Below are 14,519 nucleotides of genomic sequence, written 5' to 3'. Positions count from 1 at the left end.
GCTACGCAGGGAGGCCGCCAGTTGGCTTGATGATGAAATTGAGGGGTGGAGCTGGATGGATCAGGAGGAGCTGGGGAGTGGAAACGAGGAGGGGATGGATCCCGAGATAGATCGAGACCGGGTGGCGGCGGCGGGATTGGACTGATGGGACAAACCTCCTAATTTTTAGGGTTGGACCTCAAGTATATATAGCAGGTGGATTTGGGGTGCATTTGGGCCCTCCGATTCAAATCAGACGGTCGAGAAAATTAGAGTGGACGAGTCCAACAAATAAACAAAGACGTTTTGGGGATGTTGGGTGACGATCCGGACTCAACGGACACGAGTGCCCGGTCGGGTTCGGGGAGGTTTTCGGACGCGCGAGGGGTTCTGAGAACTGAGCAGAGAGGGGTTTTCGGACCGTGCGATCGCATCGAACGACTCCGGACGCGAAGAGGGGTAGGTTGGAGCTTGTGTGCTATGCAGAAGGCCTCGGGCTGAGAGGAGAGAAGAGTGAGAGAGAGGCCCGGCGTCTGTTTCCGAAGACCGAAAACGCCCGACGATTGACCGGCTATATTGCCGCTATAGTTATCCGTTGGGCATCAGACGGACTCCGAATGCGATGAAACTTGACAGGCGGCCTATCTACACTATAATAAGATCGCACGCCAACTCTCATCCCATTCCGAGAACATATTCCGGCCACCTATAAAATAATATTTCGAACGTGTCGCGGGCGCGTGCAAATGTGTCTGGACTCTGAACAGACAACGGATGGAACTGGGAGACCCAGACTAATGCAAGTTTCGAAAACATGATGATGCAATGCGGATGACGACATGACAAGATGCAACACGCAAGCAAAAGACAAGGCAACAACAGCGAATAACTGAAAGACACCTGGCGCAACAGTCTCGGGATGTCACATATACCATGGGTTGTTAAGTAAATATGCCATGGTCCAATTTTTTTTGCCATGCTCCATGAAGTAAATTTTCCATGATCCATAAAGTAAATTTGCCATGGTCCAAAGAAAGAATTTTCCATGGTCCAAAAAAGTAATTTGCCATGGTCTAAAAAATCATGGCAAATGTGGTTAGAGAAGTACATGTGTAGGGGCAACTATAATTGTCATGGAAATTGAACTGCTTATTATCAATGCAAATGTTGCATTGGCTAAGTTTGAAAAAAAAACATGTATTGGCAAAAAAGGGCTAAATTGGCATGTGATCATTCAAAAAGATTTTACATATTTGTGTGGCAAAATTTAGAAAAATGAATTTTGTAAAACAATAATATATCATGGAAAATTAATTCTGTATATCATGGCAAATATGTGGATAAAAGTACTTGTATCATGTCAACTATACATATCATTGCAAATTTACTACCTATTATCATGGAAGAAGTTGTTTGCATGGCTAAGTTTGATAAAAAAAGCCACGGTATTTGCAAAAGAGCTAAATTGGCATGGAAAATTTAGGAAAATGATTTTTTAAACAAATAAATATCAAGGAAAAATTTGTTGTGTAGATAATGGAAAATAAGGAGAAAAAGTACTTGTATCAGGGCAACTACACATATAATGGCAACAAAATAATACCCAATATCATGGCAAACTGTTTTTTTGTAAAGCTATTTTGGAGAAAAAACACTGTCGGTAAATGTCGCAGGCGCAGGATTCTTCTTGGTGGCTGGTGGTGATCTCCCTCGGTTCTATGCCGGGAACTAAGGAGGATGTGTGCAGGGAGCTCTTGCTCCTGGAGCTTGTTCCTGGTGAGGTCGCCGGGGTCGGCGTCGATGCGCGGCAGAGGCGGTCGCTCGTCGGGCCTCATCTCTTGCCGGAGCCATTTAATGAACATAAATTTGCCAATTTATTCTAAAACCATGGCAACTAATAAAACCATGTGCGAATAACATTTTTTTTCTTTCTAAAACCAGCCCTGCTAACAAAAAAATTGGTATCTAATTGTGAAGAACATGGCAAATCGCTAAAATTTGCAATGTTTTGGAAACAAAAAAAGTTTTGAATATAGTCATTAGAGTCATTATCAAAAAAAATTGATGTGTTCTTATGTATAAAAGATACACACACCTTTTTTGTCAAACTGTAGTCCTCCAGGGAGGACTAGTACATTTTATTAACATCCTAAACTGTGTACAGATAACAACCTCCCCTTAGAAAGGTTGACGGTTTCAAAAGCCTTCAAAAGCCATCCTTCTTGAAGGGTGTCAGGTGACCCTCTTCCCCCTCTACCCTCCGTGTACCGGAAGAAATCCTAAGATTCGTCTGGGCAGCAGCGTCGTCATCGTCGCATTCCTTCTTGAAGGTGGTGCTTGGTACACGGCAACTCGGTGGCTTTGGAGCGTGGTGGTTATCTTCGGTGGGCACAGCGGTCGCGGTGTGCCGTAGCTTTCGTTGATCCGGCGTTGTTGGCATTTCTTCTTTTATTTTCTCTTGTTATTTCTTTTGGGCGTGCTTGTGTTGTTTGCCCCAGCGTTGATCGGAATGTTGTATCGGGTGGTTGCTATATCAATATAGCGGGGCGTAAGCCTATTTCGGTAAAGCCTTTTTAGAGTTACATCTTGATCCTTTGGTACAAAGATAAACAAAACTAGTAGCTGCTCTATTTTTTGAAAGCCCTTTTAGCAAGAGAATGAGCAACTAGACTAAGAGTTCTACGGATATGGATAACTTTAGAGCTTAAGAATCAGAAGAAGCAAGAAAGAAATCTGCAAGAGTGGGTCTCATGCTCCAATGCCAGGATCAGAAATAATGTTCTTGACCTCAACCGCAATTGCTAGTGTTTTGCAATCTGTAAGGAATTTGATATCTCTCCATCCAAGTTCGTTAGCTATTAAGGCCCCCAATAAAAGCCCTAAAGCTTCGGCCTACAAAATAGAATTTGTATCCAAAGAGATTGCCTAGATAAAGAGAGAATGATGAGAGGACTCCTATTCTTTTAAGAAAACTCCAATTGTTGCCATATTCCGTGCCATGGAAGGATTAAAGGACACATCAACAAAAGCTTTAGGATGCGCGATCTGAAAGTGATTAGAGGGGTGATCCGATTTATTAGATGAATGTAAAGTCAGTTCATTCGATGCTCTATCCAGAGGGTCATCTACTCCTGCATTAAGCAAAGCCTTCGTAGCATAAAGCACCTGCAAAGGGGACCATTCTTTCTTTTCGAAGATGAAATCATTTTGAGCTTTCCAGATGTTGCACAGAAGAGAATGATGGAGTGGAGTGGAGAAGGGGCACCCGTGCTTTCTAGTGCTCGGGTCGATGGCATCCATGGAGGGGGCGAGCTTTGTGGTCCAAGTTGAGGAGGTGGTCCACGATGGACAGAGGCGGAAGGAGTGCGAGGACTCCGGACGATGGTCTCCAAAAATTGAGCCTTCAGGGGTCGCTAGCAGAGGGGAACGATGCGGCGGGCGGAGGGAAGGGAAACGAGGCGGCGGCGTGGGGCGCCGGGGGGGGGGGGGGGAGCGGCGTGAGGCGGTGGGAGGGGGAGCAAGGCGGCGGGGGCGGGGGCGGGCGCGACCAAATCGGCCGGCATCGGAGAAGAGTGAGGAAGGAGAGAGAGGACCGCGGGTTTGGTCGGGGAAACGACAAGGGCTAAATTGCAAAAACGCTGCCGCGACATGAATTTCAGGACGGAGGGAGTACTTCAGCTACAAACGAAAATTATACAACAAGCGCCTAGGCCCCAAGCTAACACGCCACAACACAGTTGAACGAAGCTGCAATGACCATTTCCTCGTGGGCTCATCCCCTAAAAAAGATTTCCTCGTTGGCTCGTACTCCTACAAGGGTGAGTAAAATTCCAGGGTGGTCCATGGACCACCCTGGCCACCCTCTGGCTACGTTAATGGTGTCGGTCCAATATGGCTACTGTTGTTAATATGTTGATTTTTTTCTTCAGAAGATTGCTGCTGTTTGGTTGTGTGCATCTTAGTTATGCAGAGGTCGGGTGTTGCTCAGCATGTTTTATATTCACTTGGTGCTACATTTGAGTTAACTAGATGATACGAGGCACCTTGTTGCGGGAATTGGTTGATTAAATTTTGGTTTGATAACATCAAGACCAAAATTAAAAATACATATGACTTATTATATTTGATTATGTATTGTTGTAACACTATGTATTGAATATAAATAGAATAATTAAATGAACACTTGCAAAAAAAGAATAATTAAATGAAAAACAATTTTCCATGCATGATTGCATGTTGCGGTGGGTCTTTCACATACATGATTGCATGTTGAGATGGGTCACCCTATTCATAGTTGTATGGTGAAATGACATGCTTGCATGTTGAGATAGAAAAAATTAGTGAAGATGAATCTCTTAAGAATACTAGATACTAGATAATACTGCAAGCGTTGTGGCGGGAATATGTTGTAGTAATATAAGAGTATTTCAATAAGATTAGCTTGTACGCAAACATTTGGATTAATAATATATGAAAAAACTAAAATACCTATTATATATTGTATCGAACTATCGTATAGTTGAAAAATATTTATTGTATATAGGTAATATAATATAAAAAATCTATGCATGTTTGGTGGACCTTTGATGACGTGACATGTGTGGATGGCTTATGTGTGTATGTTGAAATAAATAAGATTAGTGAGGATCAAACTAATAATGAAAAATAATTCTCATGCATGTTGAGGTGGGCCTGTGATAATGTGGCATTTGTGCTAGTGTTAAGATAATAGAAGTAGTTGAGATGAACTATTTAGGTATATATAGGATAAGATAAATGCGCCCTTTTTTGAAAGAAAATAAACTAAAAACACGCATGCTAAAGTGGAAACAAAGTGTAAGTTCTCCAACCTGAATCATACTACTAACAAGCATGTTAAATTGTAAGTGTTCAAGTTCAGACCCACAGCAACATGCCAACAAGGACTTGGCTGCCTTCCTGCCTAGGCACCATTTCCTCTCGTCCTGCACACCTACTAACCAGCACCATTTCCTCTCGTATAGTCGTACTACAAAGGGCCGTTGGGAGTCTCTTGGCTAAAGTACCTTCCTGACACCCTCTCCTCCAACACCAGCAGCACTTGTTCTGATCGAATAGCCGTTGGAGTCTTGTACTGACTGGCCGATGTGCCTCTGGACAGAAACAAGTCCATGAGAGCATCAAATGCGCCACGCTCAAGTACCCTTATCTCGAGTGCTGTGATCGACCCTCGGCGCCTGCTTTTGCGGTACATCTGATCAAAGCAATTCTCCACGGCCAAACAGCAATTCTCCATGACAGCTCGATCGATGTCAGTCGCGACATGGTTACCCTCTGCAGTGGCTAGCTCCCAGAACAGGACGTAGTGGCCAGGCAAGGTGGATATGTCTGCATATGCAGTGCTGCCACCAAGCATGTAACCAAGAGGCCTAAGATGCAGCTCGTAGGCTTGTGAAATGGCCTTCAGGAGATCCTCCTCGCTTATACTCTCGAAGTCTATTTTTAAGACGACACCACACCTTCCAGTGAAGCGGAACAGTGGCGTTGCGTTGTAGAATCCGCTCACAGTAAGAAGGTCACCCACTCGGTATCTGTAAAGACCTGGCATGCAAAAAACTGTCAAGTCAAAATCATAGTGTTTCTTACACAAGTTAGACTACAACTTTCTCAGCGGTTGTTGTATTGTTGATTTTATAACACCACAAAGCTTTCAAGCTAAGTAAGCAAAACAAATCAGGCTTACACAGGCAAGATTAATTGCCTTACTGCAGTGAAGTGCTAGTTCAATTCAGTTTCTTCGTAATTGGCAGGGCAGATAACTACATTGATCATGTATTTGGAGTAACGCCAAGAGAGAATAAATCATGATGTAGTCCTAGCACAGCTACAACAGCTTTGAAAGAATGCAAGAAATCAGATTGGAGATAATAATGAGTAGCTCACCTGCAAAGGTGGTGACAATCAGCTCGTAGCGCCGACCAATTTTGACATCCACAAGATCCACAAGCTTTAACTCGCCCAAATTGTCATACAAACCAGTACCCGCTTGCACCTTTTCATCGTCACCATGCGTAACCTCTGCAAACTCGAAGTAGGCAATGTTTGGAAGCAATGCGTACGACACAGCAGAAGGTATATCAAGAGGGTTCAGATTGATCCCCGCGGCGCACTCTGTGCACACATACATAGGCGACACCAATGGCAGCCCAGCACCATAACTCTCAAGAACCGGAATGTACAGCGACATCGAGCCGGTGACAATGGCTAGGATGTACCGAACTCCTGGCCAGAGCCTCCTGACTATCCCATCCCAGGGCTTCCTGGCACACTCGGATGCAATCTCGTCGGCCAGTGCCGGGTCAGGTCCTCGCAGGTGACGTGCAGCGACGGCATCACGCAGAGGAGCATGTGTTATCCAGTCGCTGAGACGCCCAGTGCGGTTGTTGGAGCACATCTCCTCCCAGTTGTCTTCCAGGAACTGGATGCCTCTGATGAAAGCGTTAGCAAAGGTGCCGCCGACGTGCCGCCGACATGGTCGACGACTCCACGGTCAAGCAGGCCGCAGAGCAGCTGGCAGTACATGCTCTGCCTGCCATCTGGGCAGAGGACCGCCTCGATGGGGCTGGTGCACCGGCCAAACCCGCCAATGTCGTGCTCCTGGAACTGGCTGCTGTGGTAGTAGGCACTGCTGGATGCCATGATAGGCAGGCCGGATGAGGTCAGGCTTCCAGGGAAGATGAACATGAGGTACATCCCCTTGCCGCGTCTGTCCCCCTGATCAGGATGAAGATGCCTGGAACCATGCAATGCATGCACACCGTTTGTTAGACTGCACAACACATCTTCCTCAAGCGGTCCAATGCATGTTGACAAAATATTATGCGGCCAAATAAATTCGAACAAGCGACCCAATGCTTACATCTTCCTCAAGAGTGCCTGGACGCCATTGTAGAACAGCCTCTGATCGAGCTTCTCCGCGGTGGATGGAAAGAGCTTCAGCTGCCCGCCGGATGTGCCGGAGCTGCATTAGACGTGGCAAGCCACCCACCATGAGAAACGTATATACAGCACGACTTGGACTTCTCGCACGACCGAGTACCGGGGCACCGCGGGGTTTACCTTGTGAGGAGGTGGGTGATGGGCTCGGAGCAGAGGATGCTGGACGGCTCGCCGGAGGCGACGCGGCGCACGTACGGCTCGATGTCCTCATACGCGGAGACGGGCACGCGCTCCTTGAAGGCGTCGCGGAGGTCGGCGGCCGAGGCGCCTGGTGATGCGCGATCCAGGAAGCGGCCGAGGTACTCGGTGTGGGAGTTCCGCCTGAGTATCTCCGCGAGGACGTCCCTCTGCAGCGCCGCGGCGTCGGCGGTGAGGCGGTCGATGAGGCCGCGGCCGGCGCCCACGTCCGCTGGATCGAATTCCGGCAGCAACGCCATCATCACCGGCCGGGAAGCACCGGGACCAGAACGCGCACCTTTTGTTTTCTGGTGATTAGCACCTATCCGAGCTAGCTAGCTATCCGATTTATACTTACATTGCTACTATTAGCTATGGCATGCAAGCCATGCTATCATCCTCTGCCCGCCGCAGGGAGCAACCGCCGGTTCGGCCCGCGCCTCCCCTGCTCGGCGCCGCACCAGATCCGGAGGTCCCCGCGCCGACAACTTCGATTGCGGCCAACCACGACCTCCGGCGAGTCGCTGGAGCCTCGCAGCGGCACGCCGCCGCGCCAGGAACCGCCGCCACACCACCCCAGCTCCGCTCGAGCGCCGACCGCGTGGGTGGCGCGCCCTAGTGGGCACCAGCCGCGTGGCCCAGCTCCGTAAGCCTCCAACCGACGTGGGTCAGTCCAACCGCGGCCTGCTAGCCCAGGCCAGCACTTCGGCCAGCCTCGCAGGTGGCCTGCCTCATCACCGACTGGGCTAAGCTCCAATGTGAGCACTCAAAAAAAAAGTGCTCCTAATCGGCAAAATCACTGGTTAAGTGTTATCCCTTACAAAGATCACTCCCACCTTCTCAGATGTTGACATGTGTCTTTTTTTCGTAGATTCATTTATTCAAAACATTTTATATCTTAAACCATGCGTCCAAATTCTAAACCATTTTCAATATTGGATTTCCCGCGTCGGGATTTTCGAAACCACATACGATGCCAATAGGTTTCAACAATTTTTTTCAAAAAAAACTGAAAGGAAAAAAACCAGAGCTGGAGCATGATTTTTTTTTCACTTTTATTTTCTTTTCGCGCGGAACCAAATATATGTTTTTTATGGAAGTACATATTTTTTTCCTTTTTCAAGAAGCACAGTCGTACTTCTTGCATAAGTAAATGTGTGCCTCCATGAGAAGAAAATATATGCTTCTTGTGGAAGCACTTTTTTTTCAGAGAAGCACAACTGTACTTCTCATGGAATTAAATATGTGCCTCCACAAAAAGCATTCGTGCCTCTAGCCAACTCCCTTTTGTCTCGCCTTTGTCATGCATTGCATATTATGAACATGTTAGTTTTTCCGCGTAGTGGTAAGATTGCATCTGTTGTTTGTGTTTCAGTATTCTTTGCATCTTCACAAATAGAACTTGAAGATAATGCGAAATACACGCACAGTCTACTCTTCTACCAAAGGTATAAGACAAGAATGATTATTACCTTGGATTCTTGTACTAACTTTACTTGCAATACTGATTGCAATGTTTTTGATGATCTCACTTCTATCCACCGTCAAAGCCATGTTTTTTGAAATAAAACGAAACTTTATTTATTTAAGATAACCGTTACATCGTTTGTGAGGATCACTACAATTTCATTTAGAGGCACCTCAAAATAGTCTGAAGTCAAAGAAAATCTAGCTAATATGGCAAGTTCATGAGCTACTTTATTTGCCTCTTTATAACAATGTTCGAATCTAGTCATGACAAAATCACATGCATAGTGAAAGCAGTCATCGAAAATTGCTGCCGCCGCATCCGCTGATTGTCCTCCGTCCTGCATAGTCTCTATGACCTTCAGATTGTCAGAATTGATGATTATGCGATTACACCCCGCCCTTTGCGCCAGTGTTGGGCCAAATTTGAGTGCTAAAGCTTCCGTCATCAGAACATCCGCACATCAGTCAATTTTTCCATTTCCTCCTGCAGTAAACCTACATTTATCGTCCCTCGGTACTGCCCCCATCATACCCTTCAGCATGTCATGATCAAAAGAGGCGTCAACATTAAGTTTCACAAAACCCCTAGGAGGACAGTACCAACCCTCCTTTTTCATGGACGCCTTTGGAGATGATGCATTTACAAAATTGGATGTGAGGGCTATGATCCCCATTGATATCTGATTTGCATTCTGAGTTAATTCCTTGTGCACTAATGTCGGGACCCCGATTTTAAGTCACACCGATAGCATGTAACACCTCATATCACTTTGCGGCCTCACGCACGGTAACCCCACGGGTGTCGCCTTACCTCGGCCCGAGACCGTTTGCGCCTTTTGGCTCACGTATATGATAGTGTCGCTAGCATCCATATGACAGAGAACCCGGGCCGACATGGCTAGTCGTGAACCCAAAGCGGCACAGACCTATGGAGACAGGCATACATGAATCACATCGAGTATGTCGGTCAACAGCGTATGAGTCCGGGCTGTAGCACTGGCTAACAGGACTCCGAAAATCACCGCGTGACATTTCCCCGAAGGGACAGACATAGGAACGAAGTGGAACACATGCCGGCCAGTCAAGTGTTCTGAGCAGTAGTGCTGGGCTAGCAGGACTCCGGTGAACCGGGCTGTAGCGGACTACTATGGCTCAAGGAAGCACTAGACTACATTTCCCCATAAGAGAGGCTGTCAAGGACAAACAACTAGATTGTCGGATCCCACACATAGCAATACACGTCACACGTACGCATAACATGCAAGTATGTGATGTACAACATGGCATCACAACATAACGCAACTCATATAGATAAAGGCTCAGAAGAGCCACATAGCATAAATACAAACAGGGGTCACATGACCCATCATTTAGAGCATACAAGCAATGGAAGCATTACATGTCTGAGTACAGACAACTACAACAGAAAAAGGCCGAGAAGCCTGACTATCTACAAGTCCCTCCAAGGTACAAGATCGTAGCTGAGGTAACAAGCTACTCGTCGAAGTCCAAGTGGTACTACTAGTGAGACAGATGTCTCACGTGCAAAATATAAATAAAGCAAACGTGAGTACAAAGGTACTCAGCAAGACTTACATCAGATCCTATCATACATGCATTTGTATCAAGAAGGTAATGTGGGGTTTAGTTGCAGCAAGCCAGCTTTGACTCAGTGGCTATCCTGTTCTACGATAATGAGAAACTTCTTTGAGGTGAGGCAGCGCACACGAGTCCACTAATCACCACATCAATACACTACTATGGATTCATCCCCGTCTCTCCTACGAGAAGGCCATCCATAGCACTCACACTTATCTTGAGCATTTTAGAGTATCCACTTCAGGTTGTCTATGTACCGCGTAAGCATCCAAGAAGTCCATAACCGAGGACACGGCTATTCGAATAGATCATGATAACCCTGCAGGGGTGTACTTCATCACACACGCTCTCACCACTTATCACCGTATACCCGTCATGTATCTCGGCAACCTTCCAGCGGAAGGCTGGCGAGGGTGTCGGCCACGACCTGACTAACCACACAAGACTCTAGTCCAGGTTTATCGCCTATTCGGGTTCCATCCGCAAGGAGATCCGGCCGAGGTTTCGCTCACGGCCCCAAATGATGTGTACAGGGTTCCCGAGCCCACCATTCGGATGCCACTCGGTACACCGGGCCATGTGTGCCTAGTCTGTCCCAAGTCCACCCTGCCGGGTGCCATTCGGTAGAAAAATAGCACTACCTACAAACACCAAAAACTATCTACAACTCCTGGACATAGTTCAAGGCGGTTAATAAGTCGAGAGAGCTTGAAGCGCCCAGAGCCCAATGTGTGGTAGTAGCTAGTCATTGGACAACTTACACAGAACTCAGTTCTTAAGGACGGTCCCAATGAGACAACCCACCATGTACTCCTACATGGCCTCTCACCGCTACCTTTACCAAATCGTATTCATACGCTTAACTCTCATTACCAGAACATATCATAACATTCCAATTCATTCTCGATGAATCAGACCTGACACAACTCTAAGCAGTAGCAGGCATGGCATGGTAGGAACACAACATGGCTCAAACAACTCCTACACGTGCTAGTGGGTTTTAACTATTTACTGTGGCAATGACAGGTCATGCAGAGCAATGGGTTCAACTACCGCAGCATAAAGTAGCAGTTGAATCGTTGTTGTCCTAATGCAATAAATGAGAGCAGGAGCGAGAGAGTAGGATTTTATCGGAATGAACAAGGGGGGGTAGCTTGCCTGGTAGATCAACAGGGGGGCACTACTCCTCAGACAGGTACTCTCGAACACTCTCCGGAGCAGGACCTATCGAGAAGGAACGGTGTCGGAAATCAAACACAAGCATATGCAACATTATGATGCATGAACATGGCATGAGTATGTGATGTTGTTTGAGTTGATGTATCTAGCATTTATTTGGTTGAGGTCCATTTGAACCAAGGGTTCAAATACAACTCCAAATTAAGTTCTTAAATATGTCATAAGTGTGTTTCATATATACAGCATGTATAGATGGTTTGTCATGCATGGAAATGGTACATATGGATAGATTGAATTTTTCTGATCATTTTTCATATATAAATTATTTCAATCTGAGCTACAGTTGAATTTCTATGAATTTTTGAAGTTTATATCAATTTCTGGAATTCTTTGAATTATTTAAAATCTAGAAAAATCATTATTGCGTCAGCATGACATCACAGAGGCGTCAGCAGGGCTGACCAGGTCAAACCTGACATGTGGAGGCCACACGTCAGTGACCGGTTAGTTAACAGGGAGTTAGTTTATCCTAATTATAGGATTAGTGGCGCAGGGGCCCACTGTCAGTGTCAGGTTTAGTTAAATGGTGATTAGCCTTAAGCTAATCACCTGACCCATGGGGCCCACCTGACGGGCCCGCGAGATCAAAGGGGTCAAACCCCACCGGCGTTTAACCACCGGCGAGGCCGAACACGGCGGAGGGCTCGGGAAACGCCCTCCGGCGACCATTTAGGCGGCGGAGATCACAGATGAGGAGCTGGAGCTCGTCCGCGTCGTTTGGAGCAAGCGGGAGGCTGCGGGGGTGCCTGAGATCGCCGGAAACGAGCTCGAGGCGGCGGCCGGAGCACGGCTTCGGGCGAAAAACGGGCTGCGGGGCACGGCAGGAACTGCGGAGGCCCTCTACGGCCTCCTGGCGTCACCAAGAGCACAGTGACGCGCGCGGGAGCGGCTGGCTCGGCCTCTGGCCACGATGGCGCCATGGGCGGCGGCGATGAGGTCTCGGGCGCGGCAGCTGAGCTAGCTAGGCGGGGAAAACGAGCACGGGGAGGAGAGGAGAACGAAGTAGAGCTTACGGGGAGATCATAGACGTCATCAGCGAGCTCGGGGACGCGCTGAGGTCGACGGTGCGGCGATGGGGATCCACGGCGGCCGGAGATGAAGACGACGATGATGGAGGCACTCTAGGGCCTCCCGAGGCGCGTGGCTCGACGAGGAGGTAGACGCAGACGTGGCGGAGCTTCTGGACACAACAGCGAGGCGAGGGGAAGTCGGTGGCTACGACAACGGCGAGCGGCGGCGACGGCAGCGCTCGGGGGGGGGGTCGAGAGAGAGGATCCAGGGGACGAGGGAGAGCGAGATAGAGTGAGAGAGAGTCGAGGGGAGTGCGTGGCGTCGTTGGGGGCCTCCAGCAGCGAGCGGGGAAGCAGGAGGTGGCCGGCACGTGCTCGCGCGCGGCGGCCACACGCGTTGTCCTCCTGGCAGGAGGAAGACGACAGGGGAGGAGGACAGGTGGGCTGGGCTGCTGTTGGGCTGCACGGTGCTGGCCGCAGGTAAGCATAGGTGGGTTTTTACCATTTCTGTTTCTTTTCTATTTATCTGCCATTTGTTTTGATTTGATAAAAATACCAAATCATTTTATTTAATTCTGACAATTTTTGCAGGGGCCTAAGGGATTATTCCAAAGCCCCTCACCAAAATTCAGAATTATTGGACAATATATAATATATATATATATATATGTTTATCCTACACAAATAATTACTGGATTAATTCCAAATGGCCAAAATAAATATTTATGAGCCCCTAAAAATATTGGTTTGAATTTTACCTCTGCCCAATATTTTCAGAGAGAGACATGAACATTTTCTTCGACCTTTTTGGAGAAATTTTTATCTGGATTATTTCCAGAAATGATTCTGAGGGTTTCACAAATCCCCATTTCAAATTTAAATGGAATTTAAACATGATGCAAAAATGGCTAGCTGGTCTAGGTCATACCAGAACTAGGGATGTGACAACTCACCCCCACTTGAAAGAATCTCGTCCCGAGATTCAGGAGTCGGCGGAAGGAAAGTGGGGTACTCAAGTCGAAGACGATCTTCACGCTCCCAAGTAGCTTCTCTCTCGGAATGATGCGACCACTGAACCTTGAGAAACTTGATGTTCTGACGTCGAGTGACACGCTCTGCTTGATCAAGAACGCGAACGGGGTACTCTCGATATGTGAGGTTATCTTGGAGATCAAGTGTTTCGTGGTCCACTCTGCGGATGGGATCCGAGAAGCAACGCCTGAGTTGAGAGACGTGGAAAACATCATGAACTCGAGAAAGATGTGGTGGTAGTTCCAACTGGTAGGCAACCTCTCCTCGCTTAGCGAGAATGAGAAAGGGACCAATGTAACGAGGAGCCAACTTGCCCTTGATACCGAATCGATGGGTACCCTTCAAAGGGGTAACCCAAAGGTAAGCCTTGTCGCCAATTTCATAAGCCACTTCCTTATGACTACGGTCATACTGGCTCTTTTGACGAGATTGGGCTGTTTTCAAATTCTCACGAATGATGCGAACTTGCTCTTCTGCCTCCTGGATCATATCCGGTCCAAAGAATTGTCTTTCACCGGTTTCTGACCAGTTCAAAGGTGTTCGACATCTTCGTCCATACAGAACCTCAAAAGGAGCTTTCTTGAGGCTGGATTGGTAGCTATTGTTATAAGCAAACTCGGCGAAGGGAAGACACTTCTCCCAATCCATACCGAATGAGATAACACAAGCTCTAAGCATGTCTTCAAGAATTTGGTTGACCCTTTCCACCTGACCACTTGATTGAGGGTGGAAAGCGGTACTGAAGGAAAGATGGGTGCCCATGGCAGTTTGGAAACTCTCCCAGAAATGAGAAGTGAAAAGACTACCACGGTCTGAATTGATCTCTAGTGGAACACCATGAAGTGACACTATTCGAGAAATATATAAGTCAGCGAGCTGACTAGCAGTGATACTCTCTCGAACAGGTAGGAAGTGAGCCACTTTGGAAAGACGATCAATGACTACGAAGATAGCAATATTCCCTTTCTTGGTCCTGGGAAAACCGGTGATGAAGTCCATACCAACTTTATCCCATTTCCACTCAGGAATAGCTAA

At 47.3% G+C, this 14,519-nt stretch overlaps 1 pseudogene; it reads right to left on the bottom strand.

Annotated features, from left to right (window-relative positions):
• Positions 1-4,811: 4,811 nt before the first annotated feature.
• On the bottom strand, positions 4,812-7,783 carry LOC123086435 (probable indole-3-acetic acid-amido synthetase GH3.7; annotated as a pseudogene).
• Between the last annotated feature and the right edge of the window lie 6,736 nt (positions 7,784-14,519).

This window comes from Triticum aestivum, chromosome 4A (genome assembly GCF_018294505.1).
Source record: "Triticum aestivum cultivar Chinese Spring chromosome 4A, IWGSC CS RefSeq v2.1, whole genome shotgun sequence".
Lineage (NCBI taxonomy): Eukaryota > Viridiplantae > Streptophyta > Magnoliopsida > Poales > Poaceae > Triticum > Triticum aestivum.
Note: the sequence above shows the minus strand (reverse complement) of the source record. Positions and strands in the feature narration are given on the sequence as shown.